The sequence below is a fragment of the Meleagris gallopavo genome, chromosome 11, assembly GCF_000146605.3.
Source record: "Meleagris gallopavo isolate NT-WF06-2002-E0010 breed Aviagen turkey brand Nicholas breeding stock chromosome 11, Turkey_5.1, whole genome shotgun sequence".
Classification (NCBI taxonomy): domain Eukaryota; kingdom Metazoa; phylum Chordata; class Aves; order Galliformes; family Phasianidae; genus Meleagris; species Meleagris gallopavo.
This window is the reverse complement of record NC_015021.2, coordinates 20,800,881-20,815,434: the sequence shown is the minus strand read 5'-3', so window position 1 is coordinate 20,815,434 and position 14,554 is coordinate 20,800,881. Positions and strand designations below refer to the sequence as shown.

Sequence of the window (14,554 nt, the reverse complement as noted above, 5' to 3'; positions counted from 1 at the left end):
GGCTTTAGCCTTCCTCGTCGCATCCCTGCAGGCCCTGACTACATTCCTATATTCTTCCCAAGTGATCAGACCCTTTTTCCACATTTCATGGACCTTCTTCTTTCCTTTGAGCTTGCGCATGAGCTCCTTGCTCATCCACAAAGGTCTCCTGCCACCTTTTCCCGATTTCTTGTTCACAGGGACGCACCGATCCTGAGCTTGGAAGAAGAGCTGTTTAAATGCTGACCAGCTCTCAGAGGCCCCCTTACCTTCTAACACCCGAGCCCACGGGATAGCTCCAAGTAGGTCCCGGAAGAGATCGAAGTTGGCTCTCCTAAAGTCCAGGGTAGCAATCCTACTTATTGCTTTGCTTCTTCCGCTCAGGATCTCAGGGAAGGCCACCATGCATCCAGTTTTTGCTACTTATCTTCATATTTCCACAGTTCTTTCCTGTGTTAAAAGGTTCCCCGCACTCACAGTTGCTCTTCCCAAGGTCGGTGTTGGTGTGCCTGTCATCCAACCTGCTTTGCTCAGAATTTCCATTGAAGTTTGGATAGAAGTGCTTGGTGTTGCGTCAAGTCTGCATCAACTTCACTACAGTTTCATTTAAGAAAAAAAAGAGGTTAAAGGGTTGCATAACATAAAAAAGTATTTCTAGTATTTTTTTAACATTTACTTTTTGAAACAACATTCAGTTTGAGTTTCTAACAGATTAGGGTTCCATTGTATGTGTTATGATAATATTAAAAAACAGAAGGAAGCTAAACTAAAATGTTTTAATCCATGGAAAATGGCTTTTCCCACAGATACTTTGGACAGATGTTGAAATTATGGCGTGGTGTAGAATGAGACTGAATTAATTCCTTTTCCCAATGAAACAATACTTGCATTTTTACATAGCAGTTAACAAGTTCAGTTTGTTCACCATAGAATCATAGAATGGCCTGGGTTAAAAAGGACCACAACGATCATCTAGTTTCAACCCCCTGCTATGTGCAGGGTTGCCAACCACTAGACCAGGCTGTCCAGAGACTGCTTTACACTGAATGAAGAATATGGTCAAAATTTAACAAAACAGGGGTTAAAGGTTAAGTTCCTAAATTCCTGTTTACATCCACAGCTACAACACTTGAAGGTATAGAGTTACTGAGCAGTCCCATTTCTCACTGATTTCAATAGTCCTGTCCATCCCACTTGTCCAAAATAGACATCTTATGGCAATCTATATCTAGACAGTTACTTCTGAATATTTTGATTTTATCTTTAATGTTAATCCCCCTTTCTGGAAATGAGAAGGAAATGATTTTATAGAAAAAAATAAAATCATTTCTATTTCCTCCTTAACATCTTTTTTATGGCGTGTTTTGTTTTTGATTTTAAAGTTCCTCCACGTATTTATCTTCTGTAGATCACTCCTTTCACAAGACCAATTTCTTCAACTCTTTGAAAGGGTAGATAATGGTAGGACAAGGGGAAATGGTTTTAAGATGAAGGAGGGAAGATTTAGTTTGGATATCAGGGGGAAGTTCTTTACCATGAGAGTAAGGTGCTGGAACAGCTGCCCAGAGAGGCTGTGGATACCCTGTCCATCCCTGGAGGTGTTCAAGGCCAGGTTGGATGGGGCCCTGGGCAGCCTGGACTGATATTAAATGTGGAGGTTGGTGGCCCTGCCTGCAGCAGGGGGTTTGGAATTTCATGATCCTTGAGATCCCTTCCAACCCAAGCCATTTTATGATTCTTCAGAATGATCTTCAGTGAGTTAGGTCTGATTGTGAGTGGTGCAAAACTTTGTCCGTTATTTTTATTACACAATCAGTTTACCTCAAAGCCTGTCTTCTGGGTAAGATTTTAATACATCTAAATACCTTAATATTGTTTTCTCAAAGGAGGAAAACATTCTAACTCATTCTAGGGATTATAAAAGTAGTAATTTTCTCGCAACTGGCCCTTAATATAGCTAATAGCTCTTGGCGTCACCTTAGGATGGTTAACAAGGCCATCATTAACTGTGGTTAATGAAAAAGTAATTAAACTTTTTAAAATCTAATCCTGGATGATAAATCATTATAAATCGTGCCCTTGGTTATTCGTGTCACTAATATGAATAAATGAGTTTTAAGGTCTATACATGCATAAAACAAAACTGTAAGCAAACATAGCGTGAATCCTGCTGGTTGTCAATAGCTGTTTTTTTTTTCAATCGCTTTTAAAACTTCTTAAAAAGTCCATGACTTCGGGTATAATTTTTTGAAGATTTAAGAAAAAACCATAACATTTTCTGTGAGAATCCCAAAATCTGCTGTGGGATTATCTTCACTGACTTGAAAGATCATCAGTCAAACTGGAGATTTGAAAGAGGGAGGGCAGAGGCATCGCAAATCTAGCAAGACACAGTTCAACAAAGCAACCTAGCTGGATTTCAATTCTTATAAGCTGTCAATAGAAGCAAGAGACAGTAAATTAATATATATATATTTTTTTCTGTTCTGAATGCGCCTAAGAGAACCCAATAAAGAAATAGAAATAGGATCAATACATTCTCTCTAAAAATCAGTTTAGAAGGAGCCACGCTGTCTCAAGGAGGAAACACTAACTAGTTAAAAAGCCTTTCACGAAACAAGTTAGAAACCTTCTGGTAAATCCTTTGGATGTTTCAGACATACTGGCATTAAATCATAACCCACCAGACATTTCCCATACATGACCAGTCCTATTTATGGCTTCTAGGTCATAGAATCACAGGAACATGAAGGTTGGGACAGACCTCTCAGATCTGTAAGCGCAACCCCAGCCCACTCCCCACGTCCCTCAGTGCCACATCCCCACGGTTCTGGAGCACCCCCAGGGATGGTGATCCCACCACTCTCTGGGCAGCTGTACCACTGCATCACAACTCTTTTAGAGAATATTTCCTAATACCCAACCTGCTGTCGGGATGATACTGCCATAACTCTTTTTATCACCCGTGAAATCTCTTTTGTGCTGTCAGAGCACCCTGGGGAACTCGGTGAGCTGGGGCAGGGCACAGCCCCCTCCTCTTGCCTGGAGGCAGAGGTGCCTGGGACCACCAGCTCCATCCATCTCACACAGTTTCCCTTGGATTCCTGGGGTGGCTGCACACACAGAGTCTTTCTGCTGATGAGAAGAGAGGATTTCCTTTAAAGTAACTCCTTCACACAATGAGTTCTCTTTCCTTTCTTCAGGTGCTCTCAGTACTACCCAGGCTATTCCTACTCCTCCTCTGGGGCCAGAGGACACGACCTGCTTTCACTTTCTCTTCTCTCATCTTTCTCCCCCTCCCATAAGATTGCAGTATGCTCTCTTTACATTACTCCAATGCCAAAAACAGCCCACTCTGGCTCACCTTGTGATTCCTCAGACCATATCCCTCCGAGATGCTCCATCTGTACTCCATGCATTCGGATCTGTCGCACGGCAGGGTCACCTCCTTCGTGTGTCACATTGTCCCCTTGGCCGGGGTTCAGTCGTGCTTTAAGGTAAAGGCTGTTCTCAGTGAACTTTAGAGACCTAGAAGTTACCTAGAAGTACGGGCAAAAGTTATTTTCTGACGTCAAAAGCAAACGCATTTCCTGCCTATTCTTACTGCTGAAAAAAGCCCAGATAGATTCATTTTCAGATTCAGAAATCAGTTTTCCAAGCATATTTCCAGAGCAATGACGGGCATTCCCCCAAAGCTGCATTTATGAAAAACCTCCCATAAGGAACGTTTCATGTATTTGACTTGGAAATGCTTTTATTTTTATAAATTCCTTTTTTGGAAAAGCGATGCAATACTATCCATAATGCATAGTATTGCTTTGAGAGGTCGTGTTCTGCAGCCAGCACTGCTGCTGCTTATGATGGGAAGGCAGTGTGAACAAACTTTCTTGGTGACATTCACAGCTTTGTAAAAAAAGACATTTAAACTGATGAATTTTTTAAGATGTAAATTGGAAAAACCCTAAGATGTGATTAAATCTGGTCACAACATTTCTGTGATTGAAGTGATGGATAACGGATAGGTTATGCTTATCCCTGATGTAACAGCATTGTAGCAAACACTCCGTTTATTGCATTACAGATGATATCAAGCAACGTTAGTCATTCACATGAATAACTCTGGTCTGATTGAGTTTCATTCCTTATTAGGGAGAGTTCCACAGTGCAGAGTGTTGTACCAGTAATATAACACAGAAATTGCTTCTAGCATGTGGAACATGCAATTATAATAAGCAAATATTTAACTCAAACCATGCTCTTGGGATCACAATGTCAATAAGAGATATAGAAAAACTAATTGTTTCAGCAGCCTGAGGCGCAGGAGAAGGGGCTGGAGCCAAGGTGGGCTGCCAGGGCTGCCCCGTGCGTGGAGCTCAGCTTATGGGAAGGTGATGATTAAGCTGATCATAAATACAGGCTGGGATTTGTTTTATGATCAAGATATTGAATACCAAATTAATAAGCATCAAGTTATGACAGTAATAAATGGCAATGGCATGGGAATGGCAGAAGGAGAAGCTTGGACTGTCAGGCAGCTGCTTGCACACAGGTTTAACTGCTGCCTGGCTGTTGCTCTGGGAAGGAAAAACGATTTCTTTGTGACTTCCCTCTTAATATCCCTTCAAGGCTTGGGATAGTTGAGACCCAAAGAAGCCCCGACACAAAATTAAGCTAAGAGACATTTCTGCTCCTTCAGAGCCTTCTGCCTTTCGCGGTGAGCTGACTGCAACGTGCTAGTATTCATCAGTATTTTCAGGCAGAAGACAAACTCATGAACTCTCATTTTCTATGGGAGATTTCTTCTGGAGCCAGCATTGCCAAGCAGTGATTAGATAAGATGATACCCTGGGAAATTCAAGATGGAATAAAAGCCCGAGCAGGTATGCAGCCGAGCTGCAAGGCTATCAGTCCTTATTGAAGGGGCCTTCAGCTGGGACATTCAGAGGGGCTTTTTTAAAAGCACCAGCTCTCTAATGAAGCTTAATGGTTTTGAATTGATGGTATCTCGCAGCAGAAGCTGCTTAGATGCTTAATAATGGCATAATCATCTTCTGTGAGCCATTTGGTTGGCACAGAATGCTTATGCCTTCATTGTTCCACTTAAGATAGATATATTTACATTTATTGACATCATATACTTTCATAACATATCCCTGTACGTGTATCACAATATCTCGTTTTGAAGGTCGGACTGCAGAGATTTGGATCAACTAACATCATGGGAAATTTAGGATGAACCAGAGCCAGTGTGCCTGATAGAAGTAGAGCTGAGTTTGTCCGCCCCAGTTCCAGTGCTCTTTTATGGAAATCAGCTATCTCATCAGGAGCCTCTTATCATCACTTTGTAAGAGTTTGTGTGTCAGGATGAATTGAGTCATTAATTGCAAATACATCGGTGAGATCTTGGAATACAAGATGTATATGAATGCATGTGAAAACTGCTGAAGGAATTAAAAGAACAGATAAAGTGAGGCAGCGTAACAATGAAAAACATTGAATAGGAAAAGTAAGAACAGAAGATGCTAAAAAAAAAAAGAAGAAAAAAAAGAAATGCTTTTAAAGGAAAGGCAACTATCATATACAGAAAGGGGAAAGGCAAGAGTCAGAATTCAATGCGAGATATTCCCTATGCTTTTAAATACATCAGTTACAGAAATCTGCCATAAGATGACATTACATTGCATTATATTAGTAAGCACATAGATTTTATGGTGCTCTCACTCCCAACATCTGATGTAGAACATAAGTTCCAAGCACAGTGCTGTGCAGTGCAATTGCAGGATAAGGACTGTTGGGAAGATAGGCTCTTTCAGACCTTCAGGTACTACTGGATTTATTTCACATTTCTGAATGGATTGTGTGAAAGCAAATTAAAAATAAGGAAAGTATGTGGCAGAAGTAATGGGATATTCAGCTGGGTAAAAGCACTGCTGGATCCCCTGCTACTCTACCAGTGGCCTTGATGGAGACGTAATCTCAAAGAAAGCACTGAATCATGTAATCAGTTAACTTGAGTAGCAATGTATATACATAGGAAGTGTTGCATAGTAGATAAATTTTAGTGTATTGTGAAAAAATTGGTGAAGTGATTGGAGGATCTCTCTTAATTAGCCATACATCTTTTTGAACATTCACCAACAGAGAACCGAGGACAGTGTTAGCAACAATGCGATACAAAATAATTAGCTTGTTTTCAGGGCTTAAATAGTCATTACTTTCTTGTGAAGTCCCTAATTAAGCTAATCCTAGTTTATAATACATTAGCAACCACTCTTTATGTGGAAGCTACTTCTTAGAGGATAAAAATAACTTCAAAGTTTGAAATGTTCAAAATTGTATGCAAAATTGTAGAGCTTGGGACAGGAGCAATACAGATGAAGAAATTCCTGATTTATTCCTTGCTGCCCACGTGCTGTTTGTTCACCTGAAGGCAGCAGATATAACTGTTTAAAGGCTTCAGTGAAACAATTCCCCCCTTTCTGCTTTGAAAGCCTGTTACCACGGTTTTCTTAGGAGGTCCTGCTATAGCATTGCCCAATTATTTCCTAAGAACCACAAAGGTGTTCTCTCTTACTGACTCACGCTCTAATAGATGAAGGACTCATTTTCAGTTTGATATTTGACTTCAGTCAAAGGAAAAGAGCTGATAACACGAAGTTGACGCAACACAAAGCCTGGGCTGCAGGACACAGTGGGCTCTGACCCTTATCCACAGAGAAGAAATGAAACTGAAGAGGTAGAATTAAGCTCTGTTTTGGGACTGGGAGGCCTGCATCTAGCTGTTGCCGTTTGTTCACAGTGGGCAGAATTAGCATCTTCTCCAGCTCTGTGCTCTGCTCGCTAATTTACCCACGGTCAAGTGGAGGCAATGTTGAGTTACAAAGCCCCAAAGGCATGCAGGAGTAAGTTCATATGCAAGGTGATGGAATCAGCTGATGTGGCAAAACCCAGCACCACGTGGCCTCCCAGCTGAAAGGAAATGATTGATTGAACAAACTGATGAAAACTTGGCCAGCGAATGCTGCAAAGAGATCAACTTGAAGCAGAGAAGGCTGGCCCTCCCTACCCCTCAGAATTACCGGACAAGGAACCACGTCTCCCATTTAAAAACCAGAGCGGATCCTCTCACTTAAATAATTTGTAGAAGCTTTGCTATCAGCTTATGCTCAGAAACGAAAAACTGGGAAAGATAACCACAGTAAGCATGAAAACTCCTGAGATCGACTTTCTATACAGCAAGCTGCAAGATTTCTACAGAACTATTTATCCAAACATCTCACTGAAACGTGGGGCTGCCTCACCACATCATGTAATATTCTGTCTGTTCCCTCTGCACTTTCATTCCTGGTACAGTATCAATATTTCACAAACTCTTCTTACATGGGCTGTTTAATATGTCGTGAGAGGAAAACATACACAGTACGCATAAGAGAAAGAGATTTCCTTCCAAAGATATTTAACAGACCTATGCAACCTAGCAAGAGGCATAAGGTAAAACACAAGGAAGCACAGTACAAATAATGTGATAATGGTGTGCAGTGATGTGGCCATGTATATATATATAGTGCTTATTTTTATTCTCCCTCTGCTCTGTAAGTCAATGCTAGAGGTCCTGAGCAGCTGGAGCTCAGCTCCTTGAGTCTGCCCAGCTGGAATTTAAATACTCTTTATTACACATGTACATGCCCACTGTCTCATGCTTTTTTGTCCTTTTTTTTTTTTTTTTAAATTGAACAGAGCACATTGAAATTAGAAAAGATTAAGCAGAATTAAACATGGATGCCATTTTGCAGAGGCATTTCTCAGAAGACATGATTTTTATTTTTTTTTTTCTCCAGATTCTCCTTTAGCTGCGTTAGATCTGACTGCAAATGACAAGCTGTACACAAGAATCGGGCATTTATATCCCTATCATCACTTATTAACTGTTGATATTGTTGCTGACAGTGTAGTGATAATAATAGGGATTCTTTCAACACTTGGCCTCAAGATGTAGGAGTTTATGACATTCAAAAATATCTCAATGGAGCTGACAGGTGAAGGCATGTTCAGAGGCAATTCACACCAGGAGCAATATATAAGTGCCACACAAAGCTGACTGTGACCTTGAGGAGTCTTTGCCAGCCCTTAGGAGCTGACTTAGGCATTCAGAAGCAAACTCATTTTCTCTTAATAAGGTATCACTGTCTCCATCTGTAAATCACTCTACAGTGTCAGCGTGTTGTAGTTTGTGTAGCAAAATGACTAATAGGAAATAATAGTGTTGCAATAGAGAGTATAAGGAGAGCTGTGATTGAGTGAAAAACACACTACTGGAAAGCCAGCTGTTCCCACTTCCCTGACTAATTGAAGGCATGAAGTAAAAGCACTGATGTGCTGATTTCCTCCAACTTGCATAAGATGTGAGGTTCTTCGAAGAGGCAGTAGGCTCCTGAAAGGCTCAGGCCCGAATAGTGGAAAATACCTTCAGCTTCCAAAATTATTGCTTTGCAGACAACTGGATGTGAGCTTTTCAGCGAGTTCATCATCTGCAATGCAAATAATTGGATCCTGTCTCCACATCTGCATTCATGTGCTGTGCAGTGCCTGTATTCGTACCCTGGTCCACCACAGCCACCTACAGGTGAATGCACAGGGATTTCTCAGCAGGTACAGACATTTCAATGGGAGAACATTGCTGTGAAGACCTGAAAATTATTGATGTAGTCTAAAGCAAGCCTAAACTCTCCAATAAATTCACAGACATGGGACTTGAAAAGAAGGATTGAGTCGGGAGGAACCTTGGCAAGACACATCCAGGATGTGGCCAAAGGAGAAATGGCATCAGGATGGTTTACAACTATTTACATGTCCTGTGTTAAGACTGGAAAAACCAGCAGGTAAGGTACTGATACATGGGCATTGAATGTCCACCAACCAGTACAAAATTGGCCCCTTCTGGATGCCTTGAAGGATGCTCCGACAAGACTCGTGTGCTGCACTAAGCTCCTGCCAAAGAAACTTTTTCTAATGCCCAAAGAAATATATCTCTACACCTTCTCCAAAAATAAACTGATGACTCAGAGTGATGGAAATAAGCTTTCTTAACCAACGTGTTGCTTAAAGTTGAAGGAAGCATGTTTCTATTGCGGTAGAACAGACCAGACGAAGGTATTATTAGCTAGGCACCATCCCACAAGATTAGAGGTATGAGATATAATATATATAGGGACCCAAGGGTGAGATTACCTTAAGATAATACACCCTTCAGGTTTTTAAATCGCCTCCAAAGCGATCAAACCGGTTAACATAGCATTCATTTTAAAGCACAGATAAATTTGTGGCTCTTGTTTATATAGCTTATCCTCTGGAGGCACTAATATGATTTCCTTTAAAACTCAAGTTAATGAGAAAATAATGGAGCATTGTAGATATAAGCAAATTTTTTTTCCCACTGTCACTGGCATCACCCTTTATACAGCCAGAGGGCCCTTTGAAAGTATAAGTTGGATTTATTTTTTGTTTCACAAAACCTTTAAAAAAAAAATAAATCTTTCTTTACAACAAGCTTTCTGATTCCAGCCTAAAGCCAAAAATACTTAACTGTCTAAATATATTTATCAATCAGTATATTATCCATAAATCTTACCTTATCCCTAATAAGAAATTTAAAGTTATCACTCTTAAAACTTCACTTTGGCAACATACATTTTTATTTTATTGTCTTTCCTAGACAGAAATCGGTGATGAGATTTGTATGTGGCTGGGGAATAGGAGCTGCATATCAGTTGCTGAGTGTAGTGAGCTGTGTAATGAAGCCACGTTTGTTTACTTTCCTTTCTATACACCACTGCAGTAAATATCAGCTTTTTGGAGACTTCTTTTTACTCAATCAGCTCTCCTAATCCTTTTGGACCAGCTCAGGAGCTCTGTTCTCTCGGAATGTCCTCAAGTGCAATGACAGAACATTGCCAAGGTTGACATAAGCAAGTTTGATAGGGGCTGGTAGCTTGTTGCAGTAATTCATTTGCCTGGGAAAGATTTGTTATATACATAATTTACATTATACAACATCTGTAATTCATAAATATAAACAGAAGCCTACGTGGACTGGGTCTTCAGGCATTCCAAGCTTTGTAAGAGAATGATTAATAGTAATTATTAAGAGTATTGATAGAAGTAATGTATTTTAGTAGGTCTGAAGGATTGTCCCTGGTCTCACTTGAAGACTTTGGGAATTTCAATTTGGAAAGGAAAGTCTTCAAGATTTCTTTGCTCCTTTTCAGGAATGATTTTGTCACATGACAGTTTGTGGTAAAATTTTCAGCTTCCTTCGGTTTCTCTGAACTGTATCTGAATTTTAGGCTATTCTCATAGAGTCTGGCTGTACCCTTCTTCCTTTCAGTTCCCATCCCTGGGGAGCTTTTGTAACTGGTCTTTCTGGAGAGTTAGGCATCTCTTCTGGAAGAGATCCAAGTTGGACCTTCACCTCTACATCCCATCCCAAGTGCCTGTGGGACAGCCAAGGCATTGCAGGGTTTGGTACATGGTTTGTGAAGGGTTGTAGGTATTTGGCTCCTGCCTTCAGGATGTGTTCTTTGCATGCCAACACTGCCAGCCACTGTGCCCCACTGTGCCCTTCTGAAACTTTGCTGCAATACCATGTAGAAACTTGCAAGCTTGCTTTAGAGAGGAAATATAATCACTGACTTCAGTAAGAAAGATGTAGCAGTGGGAAGTCAGTAATGAAGTCAGCTCCATACGAACTAATAAGACAAAGCAAGTTTAATTCCTTTACTCAAGGGTAGTGTGGTTTTGCTTCCTTTACCCTCGAGAAACATTACTATGGGAGAGAACAACGCATTGCATCATTGACAGAAGTGAAATCTTGTCCCTGAGAAGCCAGGAGGTTCTTGCAGTCCTTTCTCATGCAGCCTTTGCTCCCACTCCTCATAGTCCTCCTATGACTGTTCATTCAACACCCCAGTTCTGACAGTAAAGCCACAGGCAATGGAACTGGCTGGAACTTATTCTCTTTTTAACCCAACCACTTTAAGAATAAATATCTCTGTCACAGGATGGAGAATCTTAGTTTTGGTGAAATACATACACTGTCAGTTCTGAAGCCTGAAGCCTTTGACTTCGTGAAAAAGGCTTTCCAACAAATAAAAACAGTCATTTTTTGGCCCTTCCTAAGCCGACCATGCTCTCCATTAAGAGCCTAATTACATAGTAAGACAGCTATCTCAGATCACTCTTGGGGGGTCTGAAGAACATATTATTTTGCAGAATATACTATAGCTGGAGTTTCCATGAAGGAGAAACAGAAAGCAAAGACTTTTGGAGGAAAAATTGCAAATAATGAGGAAGTACACAGCTGACTTAAATAAATACACAAGCAAATACATGTTGATTGCTACTCCATGCTGATAAATGCATTCTGTTGAAAACTGGGAGAAGGGAAAATGTCTTCTAAATGGTATAGTGCTGCTGAATACTAACCAGGAAAGAGATTTTAACTTTATTGTTGGGAAATCCCCAAAGCCTTTGCTGTGCTGCTTCAATATGCAGCTGTAGCACGCACAGGACAAACAGAATGCTGTGTTAAAAAAAAAAACAAAAAACAAAAAACAAGCCTCTAGGAAAGGAGCTGGCAGTGCAGACTGACGTATCACTGAGCCAATGGTATTCCTGGAACAGACATACTGCTCTGATTGGTACTGCAACGATGATGAAATTGCTGACTTAACTAGTAAAAAAAAAAAAAACTTAAGCAAATAAGAAGTTGCAGAGTCGTTGCTAATCGTTTGGAAACAAATCTCATGCTTTAAAACATATTTGGAAATATCTAGCAAAAGCCTGAATGAACAGCTAGCAACCACTGAGCTGGTGTTGGATAACATTCAGCCAAGTGAGGAATAGACGCATTTGAATCATCTGATTATATTTTTGGTCAAAGTGATAAAACCTGGTACCAGAGTTAAACAGGAGGGTATCAAGCACTAATTGCACTTATTTTAGAGATGCCTGATGTTCTGAAAAGATTTCATAAACACCCCCCGCAAGCTCCCAGATACTTGGCGATGGTTCATGTTCCGATCGCGGTAGTACGTCCAGATGAAATAGGCTCTGCCAGTGTTAATTTGAACCTTTGAAAAGCTGTTTTTAGCATCTCAGCCTTCTGCTACGTCTTGGGAGAGGTAAAAAAGCAGCTTCTCTAAGAGTTCTATTATGTGATAAAGAGCGAGTCACGCAAATCTGCTCCTCAAAGAGGAAATCCAGCATTTCAAACTGTAATACCACGGGTGAGGAAATGCTCAGAGTAGACACAACAGCTCTGCTATTTTCCTGGTAAGCGTTGCAATATGGTGGATGGTTTAACAGTTTAAGCCACATAAGAGTGTCGGCTGTTGGCATTAGGAGGGATTGAAAAGAAGGACACTGTCTGCGTCTGGGGGGAAAAGCTGTATTGAAAGAGGAGGCTGAAGCTTGCAGGGTCTGGAAGATGCTGGTTCACCACCATGCTGTGCTAAGCATTTCCAGAATGACCTCGGACACCTTCTGGCCCCTGAGCATCAGCTCTTTGCAAAAGCAGTTCCCTACCTCAAAGATTTGTTATAAGGCAAAATATGATCCAGGCTGTGAAGCATCTCTAAGATGGCTCAGTTTTACAAGTACCTGTGATCTGTTGAGAATTCATTTTGGTCTACATGCCACAAGTTCCCAAGTACATAATAAAGTAATTTTAGCAGCATGGTTATACCATTTTTGTATGAAGATAAGCAAATAAAAGCTGAAGAGCAATCCAAACTAAGTGAGGATGTGTTCCTTTAGTGAAAAACAGAACTCATACTTTTCAAGCATTCTGAGCTGCTGGATCCCAGTATGAGAGAAATACCTACAAACGTGCTGAAAATAAGGGAGCAGTAGCATGGAAATTATAATTTTCCCATTAGAATATACTAAGAAATGCAGCTGTGCTTGTTTTCCCTACTGATCCCCAGCCTTCAAATTCCTCTAAATTAAATTGTAAAATAATGATCTTCTTTTCTGTTTTCTGCTAAGCTACATAGTTAATCCCTGATGCAGAAATATATAAAGAACATGTAATTTTAGGAAAACCATTATTACTAAAATACTGAAGGCCTCAGACGAAAGAGTTTCCACAATTTCCAATGCACATTTGAACCCAGATCCAAACCCTCTTTCTGAGTTTGCCTCGGTCTAATCCTTCTGTTTGTAACCTGATTTTAGGAAGAAAAATATCAGACTATTATTTTAACAGGAACATTCAACTGTGATAGCAAACACACATACTGAAATAATCTGAAACAGCCTGTCTGCTTTAGCTTTTTTAAGCCTATGATTATTTTTTCCTGGTGATTTCGCATGGCTGCACGGTAAGAGCAGCAGACAGGCCTGGAAGAGGAGCATCTCTGTTATCAACAGCCACCCATGCCAGCATGTTGAATGTAACAGAGCTTCTGAGCTTGTAAGGACTAACACATAAAAGAAATTTTAATAACTTTAATTAAAGTTATTCAGTTATCTGGGATTTCTGTGACTTTAATAAGGTCATTGATGTCAGAGAAATGCAGGTATCTTAAATTTCTCATTTTCTCTGCCAAAGCGAGCATGGCATTTAAGCACGTTGTCAGCCTATATGGCATTGTAATTCTTTTAAAGTAGGAGGTGTTTATTTAAGAAGCAGCACTTGCAGCTACAGACAAACCTCACATGGTGGGGGGGTGGAGGGGGAAGGCGGGGGAGAGCACTTGAATGGCAGCATTGTTGGTTTTGTTTACCAGGGACCAGCTCTGTCCCATATTGCCATTAAGTGGCTCCATCCTCCAGTGCCCTCAAGGCACAGAAATGGTGAGAAGCAGACAAGGGACACCTCCTTTTGTAGGAGGTGTTATACACGTTACATAACTACATTTTCAAACTGTTTTTACTATTATTATTACTCTTTTTAACATGCTCTTTTTCTCTCCAGCATCTCCTGCTACCAGGTCAAAACAAAAAATTGAGGGGAACTAAAAGACTGACAACAAAGAATTATTCTGGGACTTCTGAGAGAAGCTAGGATATTTATGGGTTTATTATATTCCCTGGGATAACAAGTTTCTGAGATGTTAGTACATTGTCAAATATTTTTCAAGGTTAACAGTTTAGGGACACAATTACATTGCAAGTTGTCTGCGAGAATAATTAAGGGTATTTCAGAGATATGCAAGAAAAAGTGTTCCTGCAGCTGTCAGAAAGCGAGTGATCCCAGCTCAAAGATGAGCCCTCTCCTTTTCAGTCCCTTTTCAAAGAACATCCTCCTGTGTTCAAGCATACTCAGAAGCAGATAAAAGGCATGCGATGAGGCTGGGAAGAGCACGAGTAATGGTGAAGTAATCCCAGGTACATCTCATCCAGCTGCTGCCTACCAGAGGTGGCCCTCCAGAAAAGCATTGCTAAGTAAATATTTCCCGAGGCCAGAAGATGGTAAGAAGTCATGAAATTTTGCCCAAAGAGGTCGTGGATGCCCCGTCCCTGGAGGTGTTCAAGGCCAGGTTGGATGGGGCCCTGGGCAGCCTGGTCTGGTACT

The 14,554-nt window shown here is 40.7% G+C and overlaps 1 long non-coding RNA gene across 1 annotated transcript in view; it reads right to left on the bottom strand.

The window, feature by feature from the left end:
- Positions 1–3,349: 3,349 nt before the first annotated feature.
- The window catches only part of LOC109369531, a 26,366-nt gene continuing 15,161 nt past the window's right edge, over positions 3,350–14,554 (bottom strand). The window contains exon 4 of the long non-coding RNA XR_004160874.1: positions 3,350–3,518. This is a non-coding gene — a long non-coding RNA (uncharacterized LOC109369531). The remainder of the gene's footprint in view (positions 3,519–14,554) is intronic.